Source organism: Pseudophryne corroboree, chromosome 11 (genome assembly GCF_028390025.1).
Source record: "Pseudophryne corroboree isolate aPseCor3 chromosome 11, aPseCor3.hap2, whole genome shotgun sequence".
Lineage (NCBI taxonomy): Eukaryota > Metazoa > Chordata > Amphibia > Anura > Myobatrachidae > Pseudophryne > Pseudophryne corroboree.
This window is the reverse complement of record NC_086454.1, coordinates 178,847,947-178,871,889: the sequence shown is the minus strand read 5'-3', so window position 1 is coordinate 178,871,889 and position 23,943 is coordinate 178,847,947. Positions and strand designations below refer to the sequence as shown.

Below are 23,943 nucleotides of genomic sequence, written 5' to 3'. Positions count from 1 at the left end.
TTGCACACAGCTTGTCAGTGAAACAACATTAAGGTAGTTGTGGCCAAGTGGTTAAGGTGATGGACTCGAAATCCACTTGCTTTTCAAGCTGGTTTAAAAACGAAATGCATTCAAGATGAAGAGAATCAAAGCATGTTATGTTTAAGAATTGAGTTCTCAATCTCAGCTTAGCTCACCTACATATATATCCTGTTTTACAATGGACTTCTTTTTAAACCATATAATCTCAGACAGTGTCTTCCTGCATTCTATGTACATGCTTGTTTGTGACCTTGTATAAATGTTTCTCAGTGGCAACTTGTGCATGCAGATTCTTTCTATCTGGATTTACAGCTGTAGAGATGTAATGAAAGGTAAGAAAAAATGTCTGGTAATTAACAAACTATTAATTGTGCAGTGTCAGTTGTTATAATTCCAAACTTTATTAAGGAATGGACCATAGGTTCTCAAACTCAGTTCTCAGGACCCCACACAGTGTATGTTTTGCAGGTAACCCAGCAGGTGCACAGGTGTATTAATTACTCACTGACACATTTTAAAAAGTCCACTTGTGGAGCTAATTATTTACTTGTGGTTCTGCGAGGAGACCTGCAAAACATGCACTGTGTGGGGTTCTGAGAACCGAATTTGAGAACCTGTGGAATAGACCAATGAAAAACCTAATATATTTTAAATGATTATTATTTGATAAAATGTCCGTAAAATGTACAATACAGTTCATGAGCACTGGTGTTGGCATGGTGTGATGTTAAAGGCTCTGATTTCTAATTAATTTAGTACAAGATCAAAAGTCCTTGACACCTATATTTGACATTAAACTATACTAGCTATTATATTTCACAAAGTTTACATATTAATATTGAAGCAAATTAAAATAAAATGTTTCAGATATTTCTGCCAACAGGAAAAATGTTTTGATTTCCAAGTAGCACCACCCAGTTAAGTTCAGGTAGTTGTGGCCGAGTGGTTAAGGTGATGGACTTGAAATCCATTGGGGTTTCCCCGCGCAGGTTCAAATCCTGCCAGCTACGTACTGCTTTTTATGCATGTAGAAAGCTAAGCTCATTTGTCCTTGATAACTTTATTTTCCATGAAACTAAAGTAGCTTTTACATTTCCCAAAGTTTAACTTACTGTAAAAGCTACCAAAAAAGGAAAACATTGATTATGCACACAGCTTGTCAATGAAACAACATTAAGGTAGTTGTGGCCGAGTGGTTAAGGTGATGGACTCAAAATCCATTTGCTTTTCAAGCTGGTTTAAAAACAAAATGCATTCAAGATGAAGAGAATCAAAGCATGTTATGTTTAAGAATTGAGTTCTCAATCTCAGCTTAGCTCACCTACATATATATCCTGTTTTACAATGGACTTCTTTTTAAACCATATAATCTCAGACAGTGTCTTCCTGCATTCTATGTACATGCTTGTGACCTTGTATAAATGTTTCCCAGTGGCAACTTATGCATGCAGATTCTTTCTAACTGGACTTACAGCTGTAGAGATGTAATGAAAGGTAAGAAATAATGTCTGGTAATCAACAAACTATTAATTGTGCAGTGTCAGTTGTTATAATTCCAAACTTTATTAAGGAATAGACCATAAGTTCTCCAACTCAGTCATCAGGACCACACACAGTGTATGTTTTGCAGGTAACCCAGCAGGTGCATAGGTGTATTAATTACTCACTGACACATTTTAAAAAGTCCACTTGTGGAGCTAATTATTTACTTGTGGTTCTGCGAGGAGACCTGCAAAACATGCACTGTGTGGGGTTCTGAGAACCGAGTTTGAGAACCGGTGGAATAGACCAATGAAAAACCTAATATATTTTAAATGATTATTAGTTGATAAAATGTCCGTAAAATGTACAATACAGTTCATGAGCACTAGTGTTGGCATGGTGTGATGTTAAAGGCTCTGATTTCTAATTAATTTAGTACAAGATCAAAAGTCCTTGACACCTATATTTGACATTAAACTATACTAGCTATTATATTTCACAAAGTTTACATATTAATATTGAAGCAAATTAAAATATAATGTATCAGATATTTCTGCCAACAGGAAAAATGTTTTGATTTCCAAGAAGCACCATCCAATTGACGTCAGGTAGTTGTGGCTGAGTGGTTAAGGCGATGGATTTGAAATCCTATTGGGGTTTCCCTGTGCAGGTTCAAATCCTGCCAGCTACGTACTGCTTTTTATGCATGTAGAAAGCTAAGCTCTTTTGTCCTTGATTACTTTATTTTCCATGAAACTAAAGTAGCTTTTACATTTACCACAGTTTAACTTAATGTTAAAGCTACCAAAAAAGGAAAACATTGATTTTGCACACAGCTTGTCAGTGAAAAAACATTAAGGTAGTTGTGGCCAAGTGGTTAAAGTGATGGACTCGAAATCCATTTGCTTTTCAAGCTGGTTTAAAAACGAAATGCATTCAAGATGAAGAGAATCAAAGCATGTTATGTTTAAGAATTGAGTTCTCAATCTCAGTTTAGCTCACCTACATATATATCCTGTTTTACAATGGACTTCTTTTTAAACCATATAATCTCAGACAGTGTCTTCCTGCATTCTATGTACATGCTTGTTTGTGACCTTGTATAAATGTTTCTCAGTGGCAACTTGTGCATGCAGATTCTTTCTATCTGGATTTACAGCTGTAGAGATGTAATGAAAGGTAAGAAAAAATGTCTGGTAATTAACAAACTATTAATTATGCAGTGTCAGTTGTTATAATTCCAAACTTTATTAAGGAATGGACCATAGGTTCTCAAACTCAGTTCTCAGGACCCCACACAGTGTATGTTTTGCAGGTAACCCAGCAGGTGCACAGGTGTATTATTACTCACTGACAAATTTTAAAAAGTCCACTTGTGGAGCTAATTATTTACTTGTGGTTCTGCGAGGAGACCTGCAAAACATGCACTGTGTGGGGTTCTGAGAACCAAGTTTGAGAACCTGTGGAATAGACCAATAAAAAACCTAATATATTTTAAATGATTATTATTTGATAAAATGTCCGTAAAATGTACAATACAGTTCATGAGCACTAGTGTTGGCATGGTGTGATGTTTAAGGCTCTGATTTCTAATTAATTTAGTACAAGATCAAAAGTCCTTGACACCTATATTTGACATTAAACTATACTAGCTATTATATTTCACAAAGTTTACATATTAATATTGAAGCAAATTAAAATAAAATGTATCAGATATTTCTGCCACCAGGAAAAATGCTTTGATTTCCAAGTAGCACCATTCAATTGAGATCAGGTAGTTGTGGCCGAGTGGTTAAGGCGATGGACTTGAAATCCATTGGGGTTTCCCCGCGCAGATTCAAATCCTGCCAGCTACGTACTGCTTTTTATGCATGTAGAAAGCTAAGCTCATTTGTCCTTGATAACTTTATTTTCCATGAAACTAAAGTAGCTTTTACATTTCCCAAAATTTAACTTACTGTAAAAGCTACCAAAAAAGGAAAACATTGATTTTGCACACAGCTTGTCTGTGAAACAACATTAAGGTAGTTGTGGCCGAGTGGTTAAGGTGATGGACTCAAAATCCATTTGCTTTTCAAGCTGGTTTAAAAACGAAATGCATTCAAGATGAAGAGAATCAAAGCATGTTATGTTTAAGAATTGAGTTCTCAGTCTCAGCTTAGCTCACCTACATATATATCCTGTTTTACAATGGACTTCTTTTTAAACCATATAATCTCAGACAGTGTCTTCCTGCATTCTATGTACATGCTTGTGACCTTGTATAAATGTTTCTCAGTGGCAACTTGTGCATGCAGATTCTTTCTTTCTGGATTTACAGCTGTAGAGATGTAATGAAAGGTAAGAAATAATGTCTGGTAATCAACAAACTATTAATTGTGCAGTGTCAGTTGTTCTAATTCCAAACTTTATTAAGGAATAGACCATAAGTTCTCAAACTCAGTCCTCTGGACCCCACACAGTGTATGTTTTGCAGGTAACCCAGCAGGTGCATATGTGTATTAATTACTCACTGACACATTTTAAAAAGTCCACTTGTGGAGCTAATTATTTACTTGTGGTTCTGCGAGGAGACCTGCAAAACATGCACTGTGTGGGGTTCTGAGAACCGAGTTTGAGAACCTGTGGAATAGACCAATGAAAAACCTAATATATTTTAAATGATTATTATTTGATAAAATGTCTGTAAAATGTACAATACAGGTTATGAGCACTGGTGTTGGCATGGTGTGATGTTAAAGGCTCTGATTTCTAATTAATTTAGTACAAGATCAAAAGTCCTTGACACCTATATTTGACATTAAACTATACTAGCTATTATATTTCACAAAGTTTACATATTAATATTGAAGCAAATTAAAATAAAATGTAACAGATATTTCTGCCAACAGGAAAAATGTTTTGATTTCCAAGTAGCACCATCCAATTGAGTTCAGGTAGTTGTGGCCGAGTGGTTAAGGCGATGGACTTGAAATCCATTGGGGTTTCCCCGCGCAGGTTCAAATCCTGCCAGCTACGTACTGCTTTTTATGCATGTAGAAAGCTAAGCTCATTTGTCCTTGATAACTTTATTTTCCATGAGACTAAAGTAACTTTTACATTTCCAAAAGTTTAACTTACTGTAAAAGCTACCAAAAAAGGAAAACATTGATTTTGCACACAGCTTGTCAGTGAAACAACATTAAGGTAGTTGTGGCCAAGTGGTTAAGGTGATGGACTCGAAATCCATTTGCTTTTCAAGCTGGTTTAAAAACGAAATGCATTCAAGATGAAGAGAATCAAAGCATGTTATGTTTAAGAATTGAGTTCTCAATCTCAGCTTAGCTCACCTACATATATATCCTGTTTTACAATGGACTTCTTTTTAAACCATATAATCTCAGACAGTGTCTTCTTGCATTCTATGTACATGCTTGTGACCTTGTATAAATGTTTCTCAGTGGCAACTTGTGCATGCAGATTCTTTCTTTCTGGATTTACAGCTGTAGAGATGTAATGAAAGGTAAGAAATAATGTCTGGTAATCAACAAACTATTAATTGTGCAGTGTCAGTTGTTATAATTCCAAACTTTATTAAGGAATAGACCATAAGTTCTCCAACTCAGTCCTCAGGACCCCACACAGTGTATGTTTTGCAGGTAACCCAGCAGGTGCATAGGTGTATTAATTACTCACTGACACATTTTAAAAAGTCCACTTGTGGAGCTAATTATTTACTTGTGGTTCTGCGAGGAGACCTGCAAAACATGCACTGTGTGGGGTTCTGAGAACCGAGTTTGAGAACCTGTGGAATAGACCAATGAAAAACCTAATATATTTTAAATGATTATTATTTGATAAAATGTCCGTAAAATGTACAATACAGTTCATGAGCACTAGTGTTGGCATGGTGTGATGTTAAAGGCTCTGATTTCTAATTAATTTAGTACAAGATCAAAAGTCCTTGACACCTATATTTGACATTAAACTATACTAGCTATTATATTTCACAAAGTTTACATATTAATATTGAAGCAAATCAAAATAATATGTATCAGATATTTCTGCCAACAGGAAAAATGTTTTGATTTCCAAGTAGCACCATCCAATTGATGTCAGGTAGTTGTGGCTGAGTGGTTAAGGCGATGGACTTGAAATCCATTGAGGTTTCCCCGTGCAGGATCAAATCTTGCCAGCTACGTACTGCTTTTTATGCATGTAGAAAGCTAAGCTCTTTTGTCCTTGATTACTTTATTTTCCATGAAACTAAAGTAGCTTTTACATTTACCACAGTTTAACTTACTGTTAAAGCTACCAAAAAAGGAAAACATTGATTTTGCACACAGCTTGTCAGTGAAACAACATTAAGGTAGTTGTGGCCAAGTGGTTAAAGTGATGGACTCGAAATCCATTTGCTTTTCAAGCTGGTTTAAAAACGAAATGCATTCAAGATGAAGAGAATCAAAGCATGTTATGTTTAAGAATTGAGTTCTCAATCTCAGCTTAGCTCACCTACATATATATCCTGTTTTACAATGGACTTCTTTTTAAACCATATAATCTCAGACAGTGTCTTCCTGCATTCTATGTACATGCTTGTTTGTGACCTTGTATAAATGTTTCTCAGTGGCAACTTGTGCATGCAGATTCTTTCTATCTGGATTTACAGCTGTAGAGATGTAATAAAAGGTAAGAAAAAATGTCTGGTAATTAACAAACTATTAATTGTGCAGTGTCAGTTGTTATAATTCCAAACTATATTAAAAAATGGACCATAGGTTCTCAAACTCAGTTCTCAGGACCCCACACAGTGTATGTTTTGCAGGTAACCCAGCAGGTGCACAGGTGTATTAATTACTCACTGACACATTTTAAAAAGTCCACTTGTGGAGCTAATTATTTACTTGTGGTTCTGCGAGGAGACCTGCAAAACATGCACTGTGTGGGGTTCTGAGAACCAAGTTTGAGAATCTGTGGAATAGACCAATAAAAAACCTAATATATTTTAAATGATTATTATTTGATAAAATGTCCGTAAAATGTACAATACAGTTCATGAGCACTGGTGTTGGCATGGTGTGATGTTAAAGGCTCTGATTTCTAATTAATTTAGTACAAGATCAAAAGTCCTTGACACCTATATTTGACATTAAACTATACTAGCTATTATATTTCACAAGTTTACATATTAATATTGAAGCAAATTAAAATAAAATGTATCAGATATTTCTGCCACCAGGAAAAATGCTTTGATTTCCAAGTAGCACCATACAATTGAGGTCAGGTAGTTGTGGCCGAGTGGTTAAGGTGATGGACTTGAAATCCGTTGGGGTTTCCCTGCGCTGGTTCAAATCCTGCCAGCTACGTACTGCTTTTTATGCATGTAGAAAGCTAAGCTCATTTGTCCTTGATAACTTTATTTTCCATGAAACTAAAGTAGCTTTTACATTTCCCAAAATTTAACTTACTGTAAAAGCTACCAAAAAAGGAAAACATTGATTTTGCACACAGCTTGTCAGTGAAACAACATTAAGGTAGTTGTGGCCGAGTGGTTAAGGTGATGGACTCAAAATCCATTTGCTTTTCAAGCTGGTTTAAAAACGAAATGCATTCAAGATGAAGAGAATCAAAGCATGTTATGTTTAAGAATTGAGTTCTCAATCTCAGCTTAGCTCACCTACATATATATCCTGTTTTACAATGGACTTCTTTTTAAACCATATAATCTCAGACAGTGTCTTCCTGCATTCTATGTACATGCTTGTTTGTGACCTTGTATAAATGTTTCTCAGTGGCAACTTGTGCATGCAGATTCTTTCTATCTGGATTTACAGCTGTAGAGATGTAATGAAAGGTAAGAAATAATGTCTGGTAATTAACAAACTATTAATTGTGCAGTGTCAGTTGTTATAATTCCAAACTTTATTAAGGAATGGACCATAGGTTCTCAAACTCAGTTCTCAGGACCCCACACAGTGTATGTTTTGCAGGTAACCCAGCAGGTGCACAGGTGTATTAAATACTCACTGACACATTTTAAAAAGTCCACTTGTGGAGCTAATTATTTACTTGTGGTTCTGCGAGGAGACCTGCAAAACATGCACTGTGTGGGGTTCTGAGAACCAAGTTTGAGAAACTGTGGAATAGACCAATAAAAAACCTAATATATTTTAAATGATTATTATTTGATAAAATGTCCGTAAAATGTACAATACAGGTTATGAGCACTGGTGTTGGCATGGTGTGATTTTAAAGGCTCTGATTTCTAATTAATTTAGTACAAGATCAAAAGTCCTTGACACCTATATTTGACATTAAACTATACTAGCTATTATATTTCACAAAGTTTACATATTAATATTGAAGCAAATTAAAATAAAATGTATCAGATATTTCTGCCACCAGGAAAAATGCTTTGATTTCCAAGTAGCACCATCAAATTGAGGTCAGGTAGTTGTGGCCGAGTGGTTAAGGCGATGGACTTGAAATCCATTGGGGTTTCCCCGCGCAGGTTCAAATCCTGCCAGCTACGTACTGCTTTTTATGCATGTAGAAAGCTAAGCTCATTTGTCCTTGATAACTTTATTTTCCATGAAACTAAAGTAGCTTTTACATTTTCCAAAATTTAACTTACTGTAAAAGCTACCAAAAAAGGAAAACATTGATTTTGCACACAGCTTGTCAGTGAAACAACATTAAGGTAGTTGTGGCCGAGTGGGTAAGGTGATGGACTCAAAATCCATTTGCTTTTCAAGCTGGTTTAAAAACGAAATGCATTCAAGATGAAGAGAATCAAAGCATGTTATGTTTAAGAATTGAGTTCTCAATCTCAGCTTAGCTCACCTACATATATATCCTGTTTTACAATGGACTTCTTTTTAAACCATATAATCTCAGACAGTGTCTTCCTGCATTCTATGTACATGCTTGTGACCTTGTATAAATTTTTCTCAGTGGCAACTTGTGCATGCAGATTCTTTCTTTCTGGATTTACAGCTGTAGAGATGTAATGAAAGGTAAGAAATAATGTCTGGTAATCAACAAACTATTAATTGTGCAGTGTCAGTTGTTCTAATTCCAAACTTTATTAAGGAATAGACCATAAGTTCTCAAACTCAGTCCTCTGGACCCCACACAGTGTATGTTTTGCAGGTAACCCAGCAGGTGCATATGTGTATTAATTACTCACTGACACATTTTAAAAAGTCCACTTGTGGAGCTAATTATTTACTTGTGGTTCTGCGAGGAGACCTGCAAAACATGCACTGTGTGGGGTTCTGAGAACCGAGTTTGAGAACCTGTGGAATAGACCAATGAAAAACCTAATATATTTTAAATGATTATTATTTGATAAAATGTCTGTAAAATGTACAATACAGGTTATGAGCACTGGTGTTGGCATGGTGTGATGTTAAAGGCTCTGATTTCTAATTAATTTAGTACAAGATCAAAAGTCCTTGACACCTATATTTGACATTAAACTATACTAGCTATTATATTTCACAAAGTTTACATATTAATATTGAAGCAAATTAAAATAAAATGTATCAGATATTTCTGCCACCAGGAAAAATGCTTTGATTTCCAAGTAGCACCATCCAATTGAGGTCAGGTAGTTGTGGCCGAGTGGTTAAGGCGATGGACTTGAAATCCATTGGGGTTTCCCCGCGCAGATTCAAATCCTGCCAGCTACGTACTGCTTTTTATGCATGTAGAAAGCTAAGCTCATTTGTCCTTGATAACTTTATTTTCCATGAAACTAAAGTAGCTTTTACATTTCCCAAAATTTAACTTACTGTAAAAGCTACCAAAAAAGGAAAACATTGATTTTGCACACAGCTTGTCAGTGAAACAACATTAAGGTAGTTGTGGCCGAGTGGTTAAGGTGATGGACTCAAAATCCATTTGCTTTTCAAGCTGGTTTAAAAACGAAATGCATTCAAGATGAAGAGAATCAAAGCATGTTATGTTTAAGAATTGAGTTCTCAATCTCAGCTTAGCTCACCTACATATATATCCTGTTTTACAATGGACTTCTTTTTAAACCATATAATCTCAGACAGTGTCTTCCTGCATTCTATGTACATGCTTGTGATCTTGTATAAATGTTTCTCAGTGGCAACTTTTGCATGCAGATTCTTTCTTTCTGGATTTACAGCTGTAGAGATGTAATGAAAGGTAAGAAATAATGTATGGTAATCAACAAACTATTAATTGTGCAGTGTCAGTTGTTCTAATTCCAAACTTTATTAAGGAATAGACCATAAGTTCTCAAACTCAGTCCTCTGGACCCCACACAGTGTATGTTTTGCATGTAACCCAGCAGGTGCATATGTGTATTAATTACTCACTGACACATTTTAAAAAGTCCACTTGTGGAGCTAATTATTTACTTGTGGTTCTGCGAGGAGACCTGCAAAACATGCACTGTGTGGGGTTCTGAGAACCGAGTTTGAGAACCTGTGGAATAGACCAATGAAAAACCTAATATATTTTAAATGATTATTATTTGATAAAATGTCCGTAAAATGTACAATACAGTTCATGAGCACTGGTGTTGGCATGGTGTGATGTTAAAGGCTCTGATTTCTAATTAATTTAGTACAAGATCAAAAGTCCTTGACACCTATATTTGACATTAAACTATACTAGCTATTATATTTCACAAAGTTTACATATTAATATAGAAGCAAATTAAAATAAAATGTATCAGATATTTCTGCCAACAGGAAAAATGTTTTGATTTCCAAGTAGCACCATCCAATTGAGGTCAGGTAGTTGTTGCCGAGTGGTTAAGGCGATGGACTTGAAATCCATTGGGGTTTCCCCGTGCAGGTTCAAATCCTGCCAGCTACGTACTGCTTTTTATGCATGTAGAAAGCTAAGCTCATTTGTCCTTGATAACTTTATTTTCCATGAGACTAAAGTAGCTTTTACATTTCCCAAAGTTTAACTTACTGTAAAAGCTACCAAAAAAGGAAAACATTGATTTTGCACTCAGCTTGTCAGTGAAACAACATTAAGGTAGTTGTGTCCAAGTGGTTAAGGTGATGGACTCGAAATCCATTTGCTTTTCAAGCTGGTTTAAAAATGAAATGCATTCAAGATGAAGAGAATCAAAGCATGTTATGTTTAAGAATTGAGTTCTCAATCTCAGCTTAGCTCACCTACATATATATCCTGTTTTACAATGGACTTCTTTTTAAACCATATAATCTCAGACAGTGTCTTCCTGCATTCTATGTACATGCTTGTTTGTGACCTTGTATAAATGTTTCTCAGTGGCAACTTGTGCATGCAGATTCTTTCTATCTGGATTTACAGCTGTAGAGATGTAATAAAAGGTAAGAAAAAATGTCTGGTAATTAACAAACTATTAATTGTGCAGTGTCAGTTGTTATAATTCCAAACTTTATTAAGGAATGGACCATAGGTTCTCAAACTCAGTTCTCAGGACCCCACACAGTGTATGTTTTGCAGGTAACCCAGCAGGTGCACAGGTGTATTAATTACTCACTGACACATTTTAAAAAGTCCACTTGTGGAGCTAATTATTTACTTGTGGTTCTGCGAGGAGACGTGCAAAACATGCACTGTGTGGGGTTCTGAGAACCGAGTTTGAGAACCTGTGGAATAGACCAATGAAAAACCTAATATATTTTAAATGATTATTATTTGATAAAATGTCTGTAAAATGTACAATACAGGTTATGAGCACTGGTGTTGGCATGGTGTGATGTTAAAGGCTCTGATTTCTAATTAATTTAGTACAAGATCAAAAGTCCTTGACACCTATATTTGACATTAAACTATACTAGCTATTATATTTCACAAAGTTTACATATTAATATTGAAGCAAATTAAAATAAAATGTATCAGATATTTCTGCCAACAGGAAAAATGTTTTGATTTCCAAGTAGCACCATCCAATTGAGTTCAGGTAGTTGTGGCCGAGTGGTTAAGGCGATGGACTTGAAATCCATTGGGGTTTCCCCGCGCAGGTTCAAATCCTGCCAGCTACGTACTGCTTTTTATGCATGTAGAAAGCTAAGCTCATTTGTCCCTGATAACATTATTTTCCATGAGACTAAAGTAGCTTTTACATTTCCCAAAGTTTAACTTACTGTAAAAGCTACCAAAAAAGGAAAACATTGATTTTGCACACAGCTTGTCAGTGAAACAACATTAAGGTAGTTGTGGCCAAGTGGTTAAGGTGATGGACTCGAAATCCATTTGCTTTTCAAGCTGGTTTAAAAACGAAATGCATTCAAGATGAAGAGAATCAAAGCATGTTATGTTTAAGAATTGAGTTCTCAATCTCAGCTTAGCTCACCTACATATATATCCTGTTTTACAATGGACTTCTTTTTAAACCATATAATCTCAGACAGTGTCTTCCTGCATTCTATGTACATGCTTGTTTGTGACCTTGTATAAATGTTTCTCAGTGGCAACTTGTGCATGCAGATTCTTTCTATCTGGATTTACAGCTGTAGAGATGTAATGAAAGGTAAGAAAAAATGTCTGGTAATTAAAAAACTATTAATTGTGCAGTGTCAGTTGTTATAATTCCAAACTTTATTAAGGAATGGACCATAGGTTCTCAAACTCAGTTCTCAGGACCCCACACAGTGTATGTTTTGCAGGTAACCCAGCAGGTGCACAGGTGTATTAATTACTCACTGACACATTTTAAAAAGTCCACTTGTGGAGCTAATTATTTACTTGTGGTTCTGCGAGGAGACCTGCAAAACATGCACTGTGTGGGGTTATGGGAACCAAGTTTGAGAACCTGTGGAATAGACCAATGAAAAACCTAATATATTTTAAATGATTATTATTTGATAAAATGTCCGTAAAATGTACAATACAGGTTATGAGCACTGGTGTTGGCATGGTGTGATGTTAAAGGCTCTGATTTCTAATTAATTTAGTACAAGATCAAAAGTCCTTGACACCTATATTTGACATTAAACTATACTAGCTATTATATTTCACAAAGTTTACATATTAATATTGAAGCAAATTAAAATAAAATGTATCAGATATTTCTGCCAACAGGAAAAATGTTTTGATTTCCAAGTAGCACCATCCGATTGAGGTCAGGTAGTTGTGGCCGAGTGGTTAAGGCGATGGACTTGAAATCCATTGGGGTTTCCCCGCGCAGGTTCAAATCCTGCCAGCTACGTACTGCTTTTTATGCATGTAGAAAGCTAAGCTCATTTGTCCTTGATAACTTTATTTTCCATGAGACTAAAGTAGCTTTTACATTTCCCAAAGTTTAACTTACTGTAAAAGCTACCAAAAAAGGAAAACATTGATTTTGCACACAGCTTGTCAGTGAAACAACATTAAGGTAGTTGTGTCCAAGTGGTTAAGGTGATGGACTCGAAATCCATTTACTTTTCAAGCTGGTTTAAAAATGAAATGCATTCAAGATGAAGAGAATCAAAGCATGTTATGTTTAAGAATTGAGTTATCAATCTCAGCTTAGCTCACCTACATATATATCCTGTTTTACAATGGACTTCTTTTTAAACCATATAATCTCAGACAGTGTCTTCCTGCATTCTATGTACATGCTTGTTTGTGACCTTGTATAAATGTTTCTCAGTGGCAACTTGTGCATGCAGATTCTTTCTATCTGGATTTACTGCTGTAGAGATGTAATGAAAGGTAAGAAATAATGTCTGGTAATTAACAAACTATTAATTGTGCAGTGTCAGTTGTTATAATTCCAAACTTTATTAAGGAATGGACCATAGGTTCTCAAACTCAGTTCTCAGGACCCCACACAGTGTATGTTTTGCAGGTAACCCAGCAGGTGCACAGGTGTATTAATTACTCACTGACACATTTTAAAAAGTCCACTTGTGGAGCTAATTATTTACTTGTGGTTCTGCGAGGAGACGTGCAAAACATGCACTGTGTGGGGTTCTGAGAACCGAGTTTGAGAACCTGTGGAATAGACCAATGAAAAACCTAATATATTTTAAATGATTATTATTTGATAAAATGTCCGTAAAATGTACAATACAGGTTATGAGCACTGGTGTTGGCATGGTGTGATGTTAAAGGCTCTGATTTCTAATTAATTTAGTACAAGATCAAAAGTCCTTGACACCTATATTTGACATTAAACTATACTAGCTATTATATTTCACAAAGTTTACATATTAATATTGAAGCAAATTAAAATAAAATGTATCAGATATTTCTGCCAACAGGAAAAATGTTTTGATTTCCAAGTAGCACCATCCAATTGAGGTCAGGTAGTTGTGGCCGAGTGGTTAAGGCGATGGACTTGAAATCCATTGGGGTTTCCCCGCGCAGGTTCAAATCCTGCCAGCTACGTACTGCTTTTTATGCATGTAGAAAGCTAAGCTCATTTGTCCTTGATAACTTTATTTTCCATGAGACTAAAGTAGCTTTTACATTTCCCAAAGTTTAACTTACTGTAAAAGCTACCAAAAAAGGAAAACATTGATTTTGCACACAGCTTGTCAGTGAAACAACATTAAGGTAGTTGTGGCCAAGTGGTTAAGGTGATGGACTCGAAATCCATTTGCTTTTCAAGCTGGTTTAAAAACGAAATGCATTCAAGATGAAGAGAATCAAAGCATGTTATGTTTAAGAATTGAGTTATCAATCTCAGCTTAGCTCACCTACATATATATCCTGTTTTACAATGGACTTCTTTTTAAACCATATAATCTCAGACAGTGTCTTCCTGCATTCTATGTACATGCTTGTTTGTGACCTTGTATAAATGTTTCTCAGTGGCAACTTGTGCATGCAGATTCTTTCTATCTGGATTTACAGCTGTAGAGATGTAATGAAAGGTAAGAAATAATGTCTGGTAATTAACAAACTATTAATTGTGCAGTGTCAGTTGTTATAATTCCAAACTTTATTAAGGAATGGACCATAGGTTCTCAAACTCAGTTCTCAGGACCCCACACAGTGTATGTTTTGCAGGTAACCCAGCAGGTGCACAGGTGTATTAATTACTCACTGACACATTTTAAAAAGTCCACTTGTGGAGCTAATTATTTACTTGTGGTTCTGCGAGGAGACCTGCAAAACATGCACTGTGTGGGGTTCTGAGAACCAAGTTTGAGAACCTGTGGAATAGACCAATAAAAAACCTAATATATTTTAAATGATTATTATTTGATAAAATGTCCGTAAAATGTACAATACAGGTTATGAGCACTGGTGTTGGCATGGTGTGATGTTAAAGGCTCTGATTTCTAATTAATTTAGTACAAGATCAAAAGTCCTTGACACCTATATTTGACATTAAACTATACTAGCTATTATATTTCACAAAGTTTACATATTAATATTGAAGCAAATTAAAATAAAATGTATCAGATATTTCTGCCAACAGGAAAAATGTTTTGATTTCCAAGTAGCACCATCCAATTGAGGTCAGGTAGTTGTGGCCGAGTGGTTAAGGCGATGGACTTGAAATCCATTGGGGTTTCCCCACGCAGGTTCAAATCCTGCCAGCTACGTACTGCTTTTTATGCATGTAGAAAGCTAAGCTCATTTGTCCTTGATAACTTTATTTTCCATGAGACTAAAGTAGCTTTTACATTTCCCAAAGTTTAACTTACTGTAAAAGCTACCAAAAAAGGAAAACATTGATTTTGCACACAGCTTGTCAGTGAAACAACATTAAGGTAGTTGTGGCCAAGTGGTTAAGGTGATGGACTCGAAATCCATTTGCTTTTCAAGCTGGTTTAAAAATGAAATGCATTCAAGATGAAGAGAATCAAAGCATGTTATGTTTAAGAATTGAGTTCTCAATCTCAGCTTAGCTCACCTACATATATATCCTGTTTTACAATGGACTTCTTTTTAAACCATATAATCTCAGACAGTGTCTTCCTGCATTCTATGTACATGCTTGTTTGTGACCTTGTATAAATGTTTCTCAGTGGCAACTTGTGCATGCAGATTCTTTCTATCTGGATTTACAGCTGTAGAGATGTAATAAAAGGTAAGAAAAAATGTCTGGTAATTAACAAACTATTAATTGTGCAGTGTCAGTTGTTATAATTCCAAACTTTATTAAGGAATGGACCATAGGTTCTCAAACTCAGTTCTCAGGACCCCACACAGTGTATGTTTTGCAGGTAACCCAGCAGGTGCACAGGTGTATTAATTACTCACTGACACATTTTAAAAAGTCCACTTGTGGAGCTAATTATTTACTTGTGGTTCTGCGAGGAGACGTGCAAAACATGCACTGTGTGGGGTTCTGAGAACCGAGTTTGAGAACCTGTGGAATAGACCAATGAAAAACCTAATATATTTTAAATGATTATTATTTGATAAAATGTCTGTAAAATGTACAATACAGGTTATGAGCACTGGTGTTGGCATGGTGTGATGTTAAAGGCTCTGATTTCTAATTAATTTAGTACAAGATCAAAAGTCCTTGACACCTATATTTGACATTAAACTATACTAGCTATTATATTTCACAAAGTTTACATATTAATATTGAAGCAAATTAAAATAAAATGTATCAGATATTTCTGCCAACAGGAAAAATGTTTTGATTTCCTAGTAGCACCATCCAATTGAGTTCAGGTAGTTGTGGCCGAGTGGTTAAGGCGATGGACTTGAAATCCATTGGGGTTTCCCCGCGCAGGTTCAAATCCTGCCAGCTACGTACTGCTTTTTATGCATGTAGAAAGCTAAGCTCATTTGTCCTTGATAACTTTATTTTCCATGAGACTAAAGTAGCTTTTACATTTCCCAAAGTTTAACTTACTGTTAAAGCTACCAAAAAAGGAAAACATTGATTTTGCACACAGCTTGTCAGTGAAACAACATTAAGGTAGTTGTGGCCAAGTGGTTAAGGTGATGGACTCGAAATCCATTTGCTTTTCAAGCTGGTTTAAAAACGAAATGCATTCAAGATGAAGAGAATCAAAGCATGTTATGTTTAAGAATTGAGTTCTCAATCTCAGTTTAGCTCACCTACATATATATCCTGTTTTACAATGGACTTCTTTTTAAACCATATAATCTCAGACAGTGTCTTCCTGCATTCTATGTACATGCTTGTGACCTTGTATAAATGTTTCTCAGTGGCAACTTGTGCATGCAGATTCTTTCTATCTGGATTTACAGCTGTAGAGATGTAATGAAAGGTAAGAAAAAATGTCTGGTAATTAACAAACTATTAATTGTGCAGTGTCAGTTGTTATAATTCCAAACTTTATTAAGGAATGGACCATAGGTTCTCAAACTCAGTTCTCAGGACCCCACACAGTGTATGTTTTGCAGGTAACCCAGCAGGTGCACTGGTGTATTAATTACTCACTGACACATTTTAAAAAGTCCACTTGTGGAGCTAATTATTTACTTGTGGTTCTGCGAGGAGACGTGCAAAACATGCACTGTGTGGGGTTCTGAGAACCGAGTTTGAGAACCTGTGGAATAGACCAATGAAAAACCTAATATATTTTAAATGATTATTATTTGATAAAATGTCCGTAAAATGTACAATACAGGTTATGAGCACTGGTGTTGGCATGGTGTGATGTTAAAGGCTCTGATTTCTAATTAATTTAGTACAAGATCAAAAGTCCTTGACACCTATATTTGACATTAAACTATACTAGCTATTATATTTCACAAAGTTTACATATTAATATTGAAGCAAATTAAAATAAAATGTATCAGATATTTTTGCCAACAGGAAAAATGTTTTGATTTCCAAGTAGCACCATCCAATTGAGGTCAGGTAGTTGTGGCCGAGTGGTTAAGGCGATGGACTTGAAATCCATTGGGGTTTCCCCGCGCAGGTTCAAATCCTGCCAGCTACGTACTGCTTTTTATGCATGTAGAAAGCTAAGCTCATTTGTCCTTGATAACTTTATTTTCCATGAGACTGAGTTACATTTCCCAAAGTTTAACTTACTGTAAAAGCTACCAAAAAAGGAAAACATTGATTTTGCACACAGCTTGTCAGTGAAACAACATTAAGGTAGTTGTGGCCAAGTGGTTAAGGTGATGGACTCGAAATCCATTTGCTTTTCAAGCTGGTTTAAAAACTAAATGCATTCAAGATGAAGAGAATCAAAGCATGTTATGTTTAAGAATTGAGTTATCAATCTCAGCTTAGCTCACCTACATATATATCCTGTTTTACAATGGACTTCTTTTGAAACCATATAATCTCAGACAGTGTCTTCCTGCATTCTATGTACATGCTTGTTTGTGACCTTGTATAAATGTTTCTCAGTGGCAACTTGTGCATGCAGATTCTTTCTATCTGGATTTACAGCTGTAGAGATGTAATGAAAGGTAAGAAATAATGTCTGGTAATTAACAAACTATTAATTGTGCAGTGTCAGTTGTTATAATTCCAAACTTTATTAAGGAATGGACCATAGGTTCTCAAACTCAGTTCTCAGGACCCCACACAGTGTATGTTTTGCAGGTAACCCAGCAGGTGCACAGGTGTATTAATTACTCACTGACACATTTTAAAAAGTCCACTTGTGGAGCTAATTATTTACTTGTGGTTCTGCGAGGAGACCTGCAAAACATGCACTGTGTGGGGTTCTGAGAACCAAGTTTGAGAACCTGTGGAATAGACCAATAAAAAACCTAATATATTTTAAATGATTATTATTTGATAAAATGTCCATAAAATGTACAATACAGGTTATGAGCACTGGTGTTGGCATGGTGTGATGTTAAAGGCTCTGATTTCTAATTAATTTAGTACAAGATCAAAAGTCCTTGACACCTATATTTGACATTAAACTATACTAGCTATTATATTTCACAAAGTTTACATATTAATATTGAAGCAAATTAAAATAAAATGTATCAGATATTTCTGCCAACAGGAAAAATGTTTTGATTTCCAAGTAGCACCATCCAATTGAGGTCAGGTAGTTGTGGCCGAGTGGTTAAGGCGATGGACTTGAAATCTATTGGGGTTTCCCCGCGCAGGTTCAAATCCTGCCAGCTACGTACTGCTTTTAATGCATGTAGAAAGCTAAGCTCATTTGTCCTTGATAACTTTATTTTCCATGAGACTAAAGTAGCTTTTACATTTCCCAAAGTTTAACTTACTGTTAAAGCTACCAAAAAAGGAAAACATTGATTTTGCACACAGCTTGTCAGTGAAACAACATTAAGGTAGTTGTGGCCAAGTGGTTAAGGTGATGGACTCGAAATCCATTTGCTTTTCAAGCTGGTTTAAAAACGAAATGCATTCAAGATGAAGAGAATCAAAGCATGTTATGTTTAAGAATTGAGTTCTCAATCTCAGTTTAGCTCACCTACATATATATCCTGTTTTACAATGGACTTCTTTTTAAACCATATAATCTCAGACAGTGTCTTCCTGCATTCTATGTACATGCTTGTGGCCTTGTATAAATGTTTCTCAGTGGCAACTTGTGCATGCAGATTCTTTCTATCTGGATTTACAGCTGTAGAGATGTAATGAAAGGTAAGAAAAAATGTCTGGTAATTAACAAACTATTAATTGTGCAGTGTCAGTTGTTATAATTCCAAACTTTATTAAGGAATGGACCATAGGTTCTCAAACTCAGTTCTCAGGACCCCACACAGTGTATGTTTTGCAGGTAACCCAGCAGGTGCACAGGTGTATTAATTACTCACTGACACATTTTAAAAAGTCCACTTGTGGAGCTAATTATTTACTTGTGGTTCTGCGAGGAGACCTGCAAAACATGCACTGTGTGGGGTTCTGAGAACCGAGTTTGAGAACCTGTGGAATAGACCAATGAAAAACCTAATATATTTTAAATGATTATTATTTGATAAAATGTCCGTAAAATGTACAATACAGTTCATGAGCACTGGTGTTGGCATGGTGTGATGTTAAAGGCTCTGATTTCTAATTAATTTAGTACAAGATCAAAAGTCCTTGACACCTATATTTGACATTAAACTATACTAGCTATTATATTTCACAAAGTTTACATATTAATATTGAAGCAAATTAAAATAAAATGTATCAGATATTTCTGCCACCAGGAAAAATGTTTTGATTTCCAAGTAGCACCATCCAATTGAGGTCAGGTAGTTGTGGCCGAGTGGTTAAGGCGATGGACTTGAAATCCATTGGGGTTTCCCCTCGCAGGTTCAAATCCTGCCAGCTACGTACTGCTTTTTATGCATGTAGAAAGCTAAGCTCATTTGTCCTTGATAACTTTATTTTCCATGAGACTAAAGTAGCTTTTACATTTCCCAAAGTTTAACTTACTGTAAAAGCTACCAAAAAAGGAAAACATTGATTTTGCACACAGCTTGTCAGTGAAACAACATTAAGGTAGTTGTGGCCAAGTGGTTAAGGTGATGGACTCGAAATCCATTTGCTTTTCAAGCTGGTTTAAAAACGAAATGCATTCAAGATGAAGAGAATCAAAGCATGTTATGTTTAAGAATTGAGTTATCAATCTCAGCTTAGCTCACCTACATATATATCCTGTTTTACAATGGACTTCTTTTTAAACCATATAATCTCAGACAGTGTCTTCCTGCATTCTATGTACATGCTTGTTTGTGACCTTGTATAAATGTTTCTCAGTGGCAACTTGTGCATGCAGATTCTTTCTATCTGGATTTACAGCTGTAGAGATGTAATGAAAGGTAAGAAATAATGTCTGGTAATTAACTAACTATTAATTGTGCAGTGTCAGTTGTTATAATTCCAAACTTTATTAAGGAATGGACCATAGGTTCTCAAACTCAGTTCTCAGGACCCCACACAGTGTATGTTTTGCAGGTAACCCAGCAGGTGCACAGGTGTATTAATTACTCACTGACACATTTTAAAAAGTCCACTTGTGGAGCTAATTATTTACTTGTGGTTCTGCGAGGAGACCTGCAAAACATGCACTGTGTGGGGTTCTGAGAACCAAGTTTGAGAAACTGTGGAATAGACCAATAAAAAACCTAATATATTTTAAATGATTATTATTTGATAAAATGTCCGTAAAATGTACAATACAGGTTATGAGCACTGGTGTTGGCATGGTGTGATGTTAAAGGCTCTGATTTCTAATTAATTTAGTACAAGATCAAAAGTCCTTGACACCTATATTTGACATTAAACTATACTAGCTATTATATTTCACAAAGTTTACATATTAATATTGAAGCAAATTAAAATAAAATGTATCAGATATTTCTGCCACCAGGAAAAATGCTTTGATTTCCAAGTAGCACCATCAAATTGAGGTCAGGTAGTTGTGGCCGAGTGGTTAAGGCGATGGACTTGAAATCCATTGGGGTTTCCCCGCGCAGGTTCAAATCCTGCCAGCTACGTACTGCTTTTTATGCATGTAGAAAGCTAAGCTCATTTGTCCTTGATAACTTTTTTTTCCATGAAACTAAAGTAGCTTTTACATTTTCCAAAATTTAACTTACTGTAAAAGCTACCAAAAAAGGAAAACATTGATTTTGCACACAGCTTGTCAGTGAAACAACATTAAGGTAGTTGTGGCCGAGTGGTTAAGGTGATGGACTCAAAATCCATTTGCTTTTCAAGCTGGTTTAAAAACGAAATGCATTCAAGATGAAGAGAATCAAAGCATGTTATGTTTAAGAATTGAGTTCTCAATCTCAGTTTAGCTCACCTACATATATATCCTGTTTTACAATGGACTTCTTTTTAAACCATATAATCTCAGACAGTGTCTTCCTGCATTCTATGTACATGCTTGTGACCTTGTATAAATTTTTCTCAGTGGCAACTTGTGCATGCAGATTCTTTCTTTCTGGATTTACAGCTGTAGAGATGTAATGAAAGGTAAGAAATAATGTCTGGTAATCAACAAACTATTAATTGTGCAGTGTCAGTTGTTCTAATTCCAAACTTTATTAAGGAATAGACCATAAGTTCTCAAACTCAGTCTTCTGGACCCCACACAGTGTATGTTTTGCAGGTAACCCAGCAGGTGCATATGTGTATTAATTACTCACTGACACATTTTAAAAAGTCCACTTGTGGAGCTAATTATTTACTTGTGGTTCTGCGAGGAGACCTGCAAAACATGCACTGTGTGGGGTTCTGAGAACTGAGTTTGAGAACCTGTGGAATAGACCAATGAAAAACCTAATATATTTTAAATGATTATTATTTGATAAAATGTCTGTAAAATGTACAATACAGGTTATGAGCACTGGTGTTGGCATGGTGTGATGTTAAAGGCTCTGATTTCTAATTAATTTAGTACAAGATCAAAAGTCCTTGACACCTATATTTGACATTAAACTATACTAGCTATTATATTTCACAAAGTTTACATATTAATATTGAAGCAAATTAAAATAAAATGTATCAGATATTTCTGCCAACAGGAAAAATGTTTTGATTTCCAAGTAGCACCATCCAATTGCGTTCAGGTAGTTGTGGCCGAGTGGTTAAGGCAATGGACTCGAAATCCATTGGGGTTTCCCCACGCAGGTTCAAATCCTGCCAGCTACGTACTGCTTTTTATGCATCTAGAAAGCTAAGCTCATTTGTCCTTGATAACTTTATTTTCCATGAGACTAAAGTAGCTTTTACATTTCCCAAAGTTTAACTTACTGTAAAAGCTACCAAAAAAGGAAAACATTGATTTTGCACACAGCTTGTAAGTGAAACAACATTAAGGTAGTTGTGGCCAAGTGGTTAAGGTGATGGACTCGAAATCCATTTGCTTTTCAAGCTGGTTTAAAAACTAAATGCATTCAAGATGAAGAGAATCAAAGCATGTTATGTTTAAGAATTGAGTTCTCAATCTCAGCTTAGCTCACCTACATATATATCCTGTTTTACAATGGACTTCTTTTTAAACCATATAATCTCAGACAGTGTCTTCCTGCATTCTATGTACATGCTTGTTTGTGACCTTGTATAAATGTTTCTCAGTGGCAACTTGTGCATGCAGATTCTTTCTATCTGGATTTACAGCTGTAGAGATGTAATGAAAGGTAAGAAAAAATGTCTGGTAATTAACAATCTATTAATTGTGCAGTGTCAGTTGTTATAATTCCAAACTTTATTAAGGAATGGACCATAGGTTCTCAAACTCAGTTCTCAGGACCCCACACAGTGTATGTTTTGCAGGTAACCCAGCAGGTGCACAGGTGTATTAATTACTCACTGACACATTTTAAAAAGTCCACTTGTGGAGCTAATTATTTACTTGTGGTTCTGCGAGGAGACCTGCAAAACATGCACTGTGTGGGGTTCTGAGAACCGAGTTTGAGAACCTGTGGAATAGACCAATGAAAAACCTAATATATTTTAAATGATTATTATTTGATAAAATGTCCGTAAAATGTACAATACAGTTCATGAGCACTGGTGTTGGCATGGTGTGATGTTAAAGGCTCTGATTTCTAATTAATTTAGTACAAGATCAAAAGTCCTTGACACCTATATTTGACATTAAACTATACTAGCTATTATATTTCACAAAGTTTACATATTAATATTGAAGCAAATTAAAATAAAATGTATCAGATATTTCTGCCAACAGGAAAAATGTTTTGATTTCCAAGTAGCACCATCCAATTGAGGTCAGGTAGTTGTGGCCGAGTGGTTAAGGCGATGGACTTGAAATCCATTTGGGTTTCCCCGCGCAGGTTCAAGTCCTGCCAGCTATGTACTGCTTTTTATGCATGTAGAAAGCTAAGCTCATTTGTCCTTGATAACTTTATTTTCCATGAGACTAAAGTAGCTTTTACATTTCCCAAAGTTTAACTTACTGTAAAAGCTACCAAAAAAGGAAAACATTGATTTTGCACACAGCTTGTCAGTGAAACAACATTAAGGTAGTTGTGGCCAAGTGGTTAAGGTGATGGACTCGAAATCCATTTGCTTTTCAAGCTGGTTTAAAAACGAAATGCATTCAAGATGAAGAGAATCAAAGCATGTTATGTTTAAGAATTGAGTTCTCAATCTCAGCTTAGCTCACCTACATATATATCCTGTTTTACAATGGACTTCTTTTTAAACCATATAATCTCAGACAGTGTCTTCCTGCATTCTATGTACATGCTTGTTTGTGACCTTGTATAAATGTTTCTCAGTGGCAACTTGTGCATGCAGATTCTTTCTATCTGGATTTACAGCAGTAGAGATGTAATGAAAGGTAAGAAAAAATGTCTGGTAATTAACAAACTATTAATTGTGCAGTGTCAGTTGTTATAATTCCAAACTTTATTAAGGAATGGACCATAGGTTCTCAAACTCAGTTCTCAGGACCCCACACAGTGTATGTTTTGCAGGTAACCCAGCAGGTGCACAGGTGTATTAATTACTCACTGACACATTTTAAAAAGTCCACTTGTGGAGCTAATTATTTACTTGTGGTTCTGCGAGGAGACCTGCAAAACATGCACTGTGTGGGGTTTTGAGAACCGAGTTTGAGAACCTGTGGAATAGACCAATGAAAAACCTAA

At 35.6% G+C, this 23,943-nt stretch overlaps 20 non-coding genes across 20 annotated transcripts; all 20 read left to right on the top strand.

Annotated features, from left to right (window-relative positions):
• The first annotated feature begins 949 nt into the window (after window positions 1-949).
• TRNAS-UGA (transfer RNA serine (anticodon UGA)) lies at window positions 950-1,031 on the top strand. The gene has a single exon. It is a non-coding gene; the product is annotated as a tRNA-Ser (tRNA).
• A 1,080-nt stretch (window positions 1,032-2,111) lies between these two features.
• Window positions 2,112-2,194, top strand: TRNAS-UGA (transfer RNA serine (anticodon UGA)). Its single transcript has one exon. It is a non-coding gene; the product is annotated as a tRNA-Ser (tRNA).
• Window positions 2,195-3,277: 1,083 nt separating this feature from the next.
• TRNAS-UGA (transfer RNA serine (anticodon UGA)) lies at window positions 3,278-3,359 on the top strand. Its single transcript has one exon. It is a non-coding gene; the product is annotated as a tRNA-Ser (tRNA).
• Window positions 3,360-4,439: 1,080 nt separating this feature from the next.
• TRNAS-UGA (transfer RNA serine (anticodon UGA)) lies at window positions 4,440-4,521 on the top strand. The gene has a single exon. It is a non-coding gene; the product is annotated as a tRNA-Ser (tRNA).
• Window positions 4,522-5,601: 1,080 nt separating this feature from the next.
• Window positions 5,602-5,683, top strand: TRNAS-UGA (transfer RNA serine (anticodon UGA)). Its single transcript has one exon. It is a non-coding gene; the product is annotated as a tRNA-Ser (tRNA).
• Window positions 5,684-6,766: 1,083 nt separating this feature from the next.
• TRNAS-UGA (transfer RNA serine (anticodon UGA)) lies at window positions 6,767-6,848 on the top strand. The gene has a single exon. It is a non-coding gene; the product is annotated as a tRNA-Ser (tRNA).
• A 1,084-nt stretch (window positions 6,849-7,932) lies between these two features.
• TRNAS-UGA (transfer RNA serine (anticodon UGA)) lies at window positions 7,933-8,014 on the top strand. Its single transcript has one exon. It is a non-coding gene; the product is annotated as a tRNA-Ser (tRNA).
• Window positions 8,015-9,094: 1,080 nt separating this feature from the next.
• Window positions 9,095-9,176, top strand: TRNAS-UGA (transfer RNA serine (anticodon UGA)). Its single transcript has one exon. It is a non-coding gene; the product is annotated as a tRNA-Ser (tRNA).
• Window positions 9,177-10,256: 1,080 nt separating this feature from the next.
• On the top strand, window positions 10,257-10,338 carry TRNAS-UGA (transfer RNA serine (anticodon UGA)). Its single transcript has one exon. It is a non-coding gene; the product is annotated as a tRNA-Ser (tRNA).
• A 1,084-nt stretch (window positions 10,339-11,422) lies between these two features.
• Window positions 11,423-11,504, top strand: TRNAS-UGA (transfer RNA serine (anticodon UGA)). The gene has a single exon. It is a non-coding gene; the product is annotated as a tRNA-Ser (tRNA).
• A 1,084-nt stretch (window positions 11,505-12,588) lies between these two features.
• On the top strand, window positions 12,589-12,670 carry TRNAS-UGA (transfer RNA serine (anticodon UGA)). Its single transcript has one exon. It is a non-coding gene; the product is annotated as a tRNA-Ser (tRNA).
• Window positions 12,671-13,754: 1,084 nt separating this feature from the next.
• TRNAS-UGA (transfer RNA serine (anticodon UGA)) lies at window positions 13,755-13,836 on the top strand. Its single transcript has one exon. It is a non-coding gene; the product is annotated as a tRNA-Ser (tRNA).
• A 1,084-nt stretch (window positions 13,837-14,920) lies between these two features.
• TRNAS-UGA (transfer RNA serine (anticodon UGA)) lies at window positions 14,921-15,002 on the top strand. Its single transcript has one exon. It is a non-coding gene; the product is annotated as a tRNA-Ser (tRNA).
• A 1,084-nt stretch (window positions 15,003-16,086) lies between these two features.
• Window positions 16,087-16,168, top strand: TRNAS-UGA (transfer RNA serine (anticodon UGA)). The gene has a single exon. It is a non-coding gene; the product is annotated as a tRNA-Ser (tRNA).
• Window positions 16,169-17,248: 1,080 nt separating this feature from the next.
• TRNAS-UGA (transfer RNA serine (anticodon UGA)) lies at window positions 17,249-17,330 on the top strand. The gene has a single exon. It is a non-coding gene; the product is annotated as a tRNA-Ser (tRNA).
• A 1,077-nt stretch (window positions 17,331-18,407) lies between these two features.
• Window positions 18,408-18,489, top strand: TRNAS-UGA (transfer RNA serine (anticodon UGA)). The gene has a single exon. It is a non-coding gene; the product is annotated as a tRNA-Ser (tRNA).
• Window positions 18,490-19,569: 1,080 nt separating this feature from the next.
• On the top strand, window positions 19,570-19,651 carry TRNAS-UGA (transfer RNA serine (anticodon UGA)). The gene has a single exon. It is a non-coding gene; the product is annotated as a tRNA-Ser (tRNA).
• A 1,084-nt stretch (window positions 19,652-20,735) lies between these two features.
• Window positions 20,736-20,817, top strand: TRNAS-UGA (transfer RNA serine (anticodon UGA)). The gene has a single exon. It is a non-coding gene; the product is annotated as a tRNA-Ser (tRNA).
• A 1,080-nt stretch (window positions 20,818-21,897) lies between these two features.
• Window positions 21,898-21,979, top strand: TRNAS-CGA (transfer RNA serine (anticodon CGA)). The gene has a single exon. It is a non-coding gene; the product is annotated as a tRNA-Ser (tRNA).
• Window positions 21,980-23,063: 1,084 nt separating this feature from the next.
• On the top strand, window positions 23,064-23,145 carry TRNAS-UGA (transfer RNA serine (anticodon UGA)). The gene has a single exon. It is a non-coding gene; the product is annotated as a tRNA-Ser (tRNA).
• The last annotated feature ends 798 nt before the right edge of the window (window positions 23,146-23,943 follow it).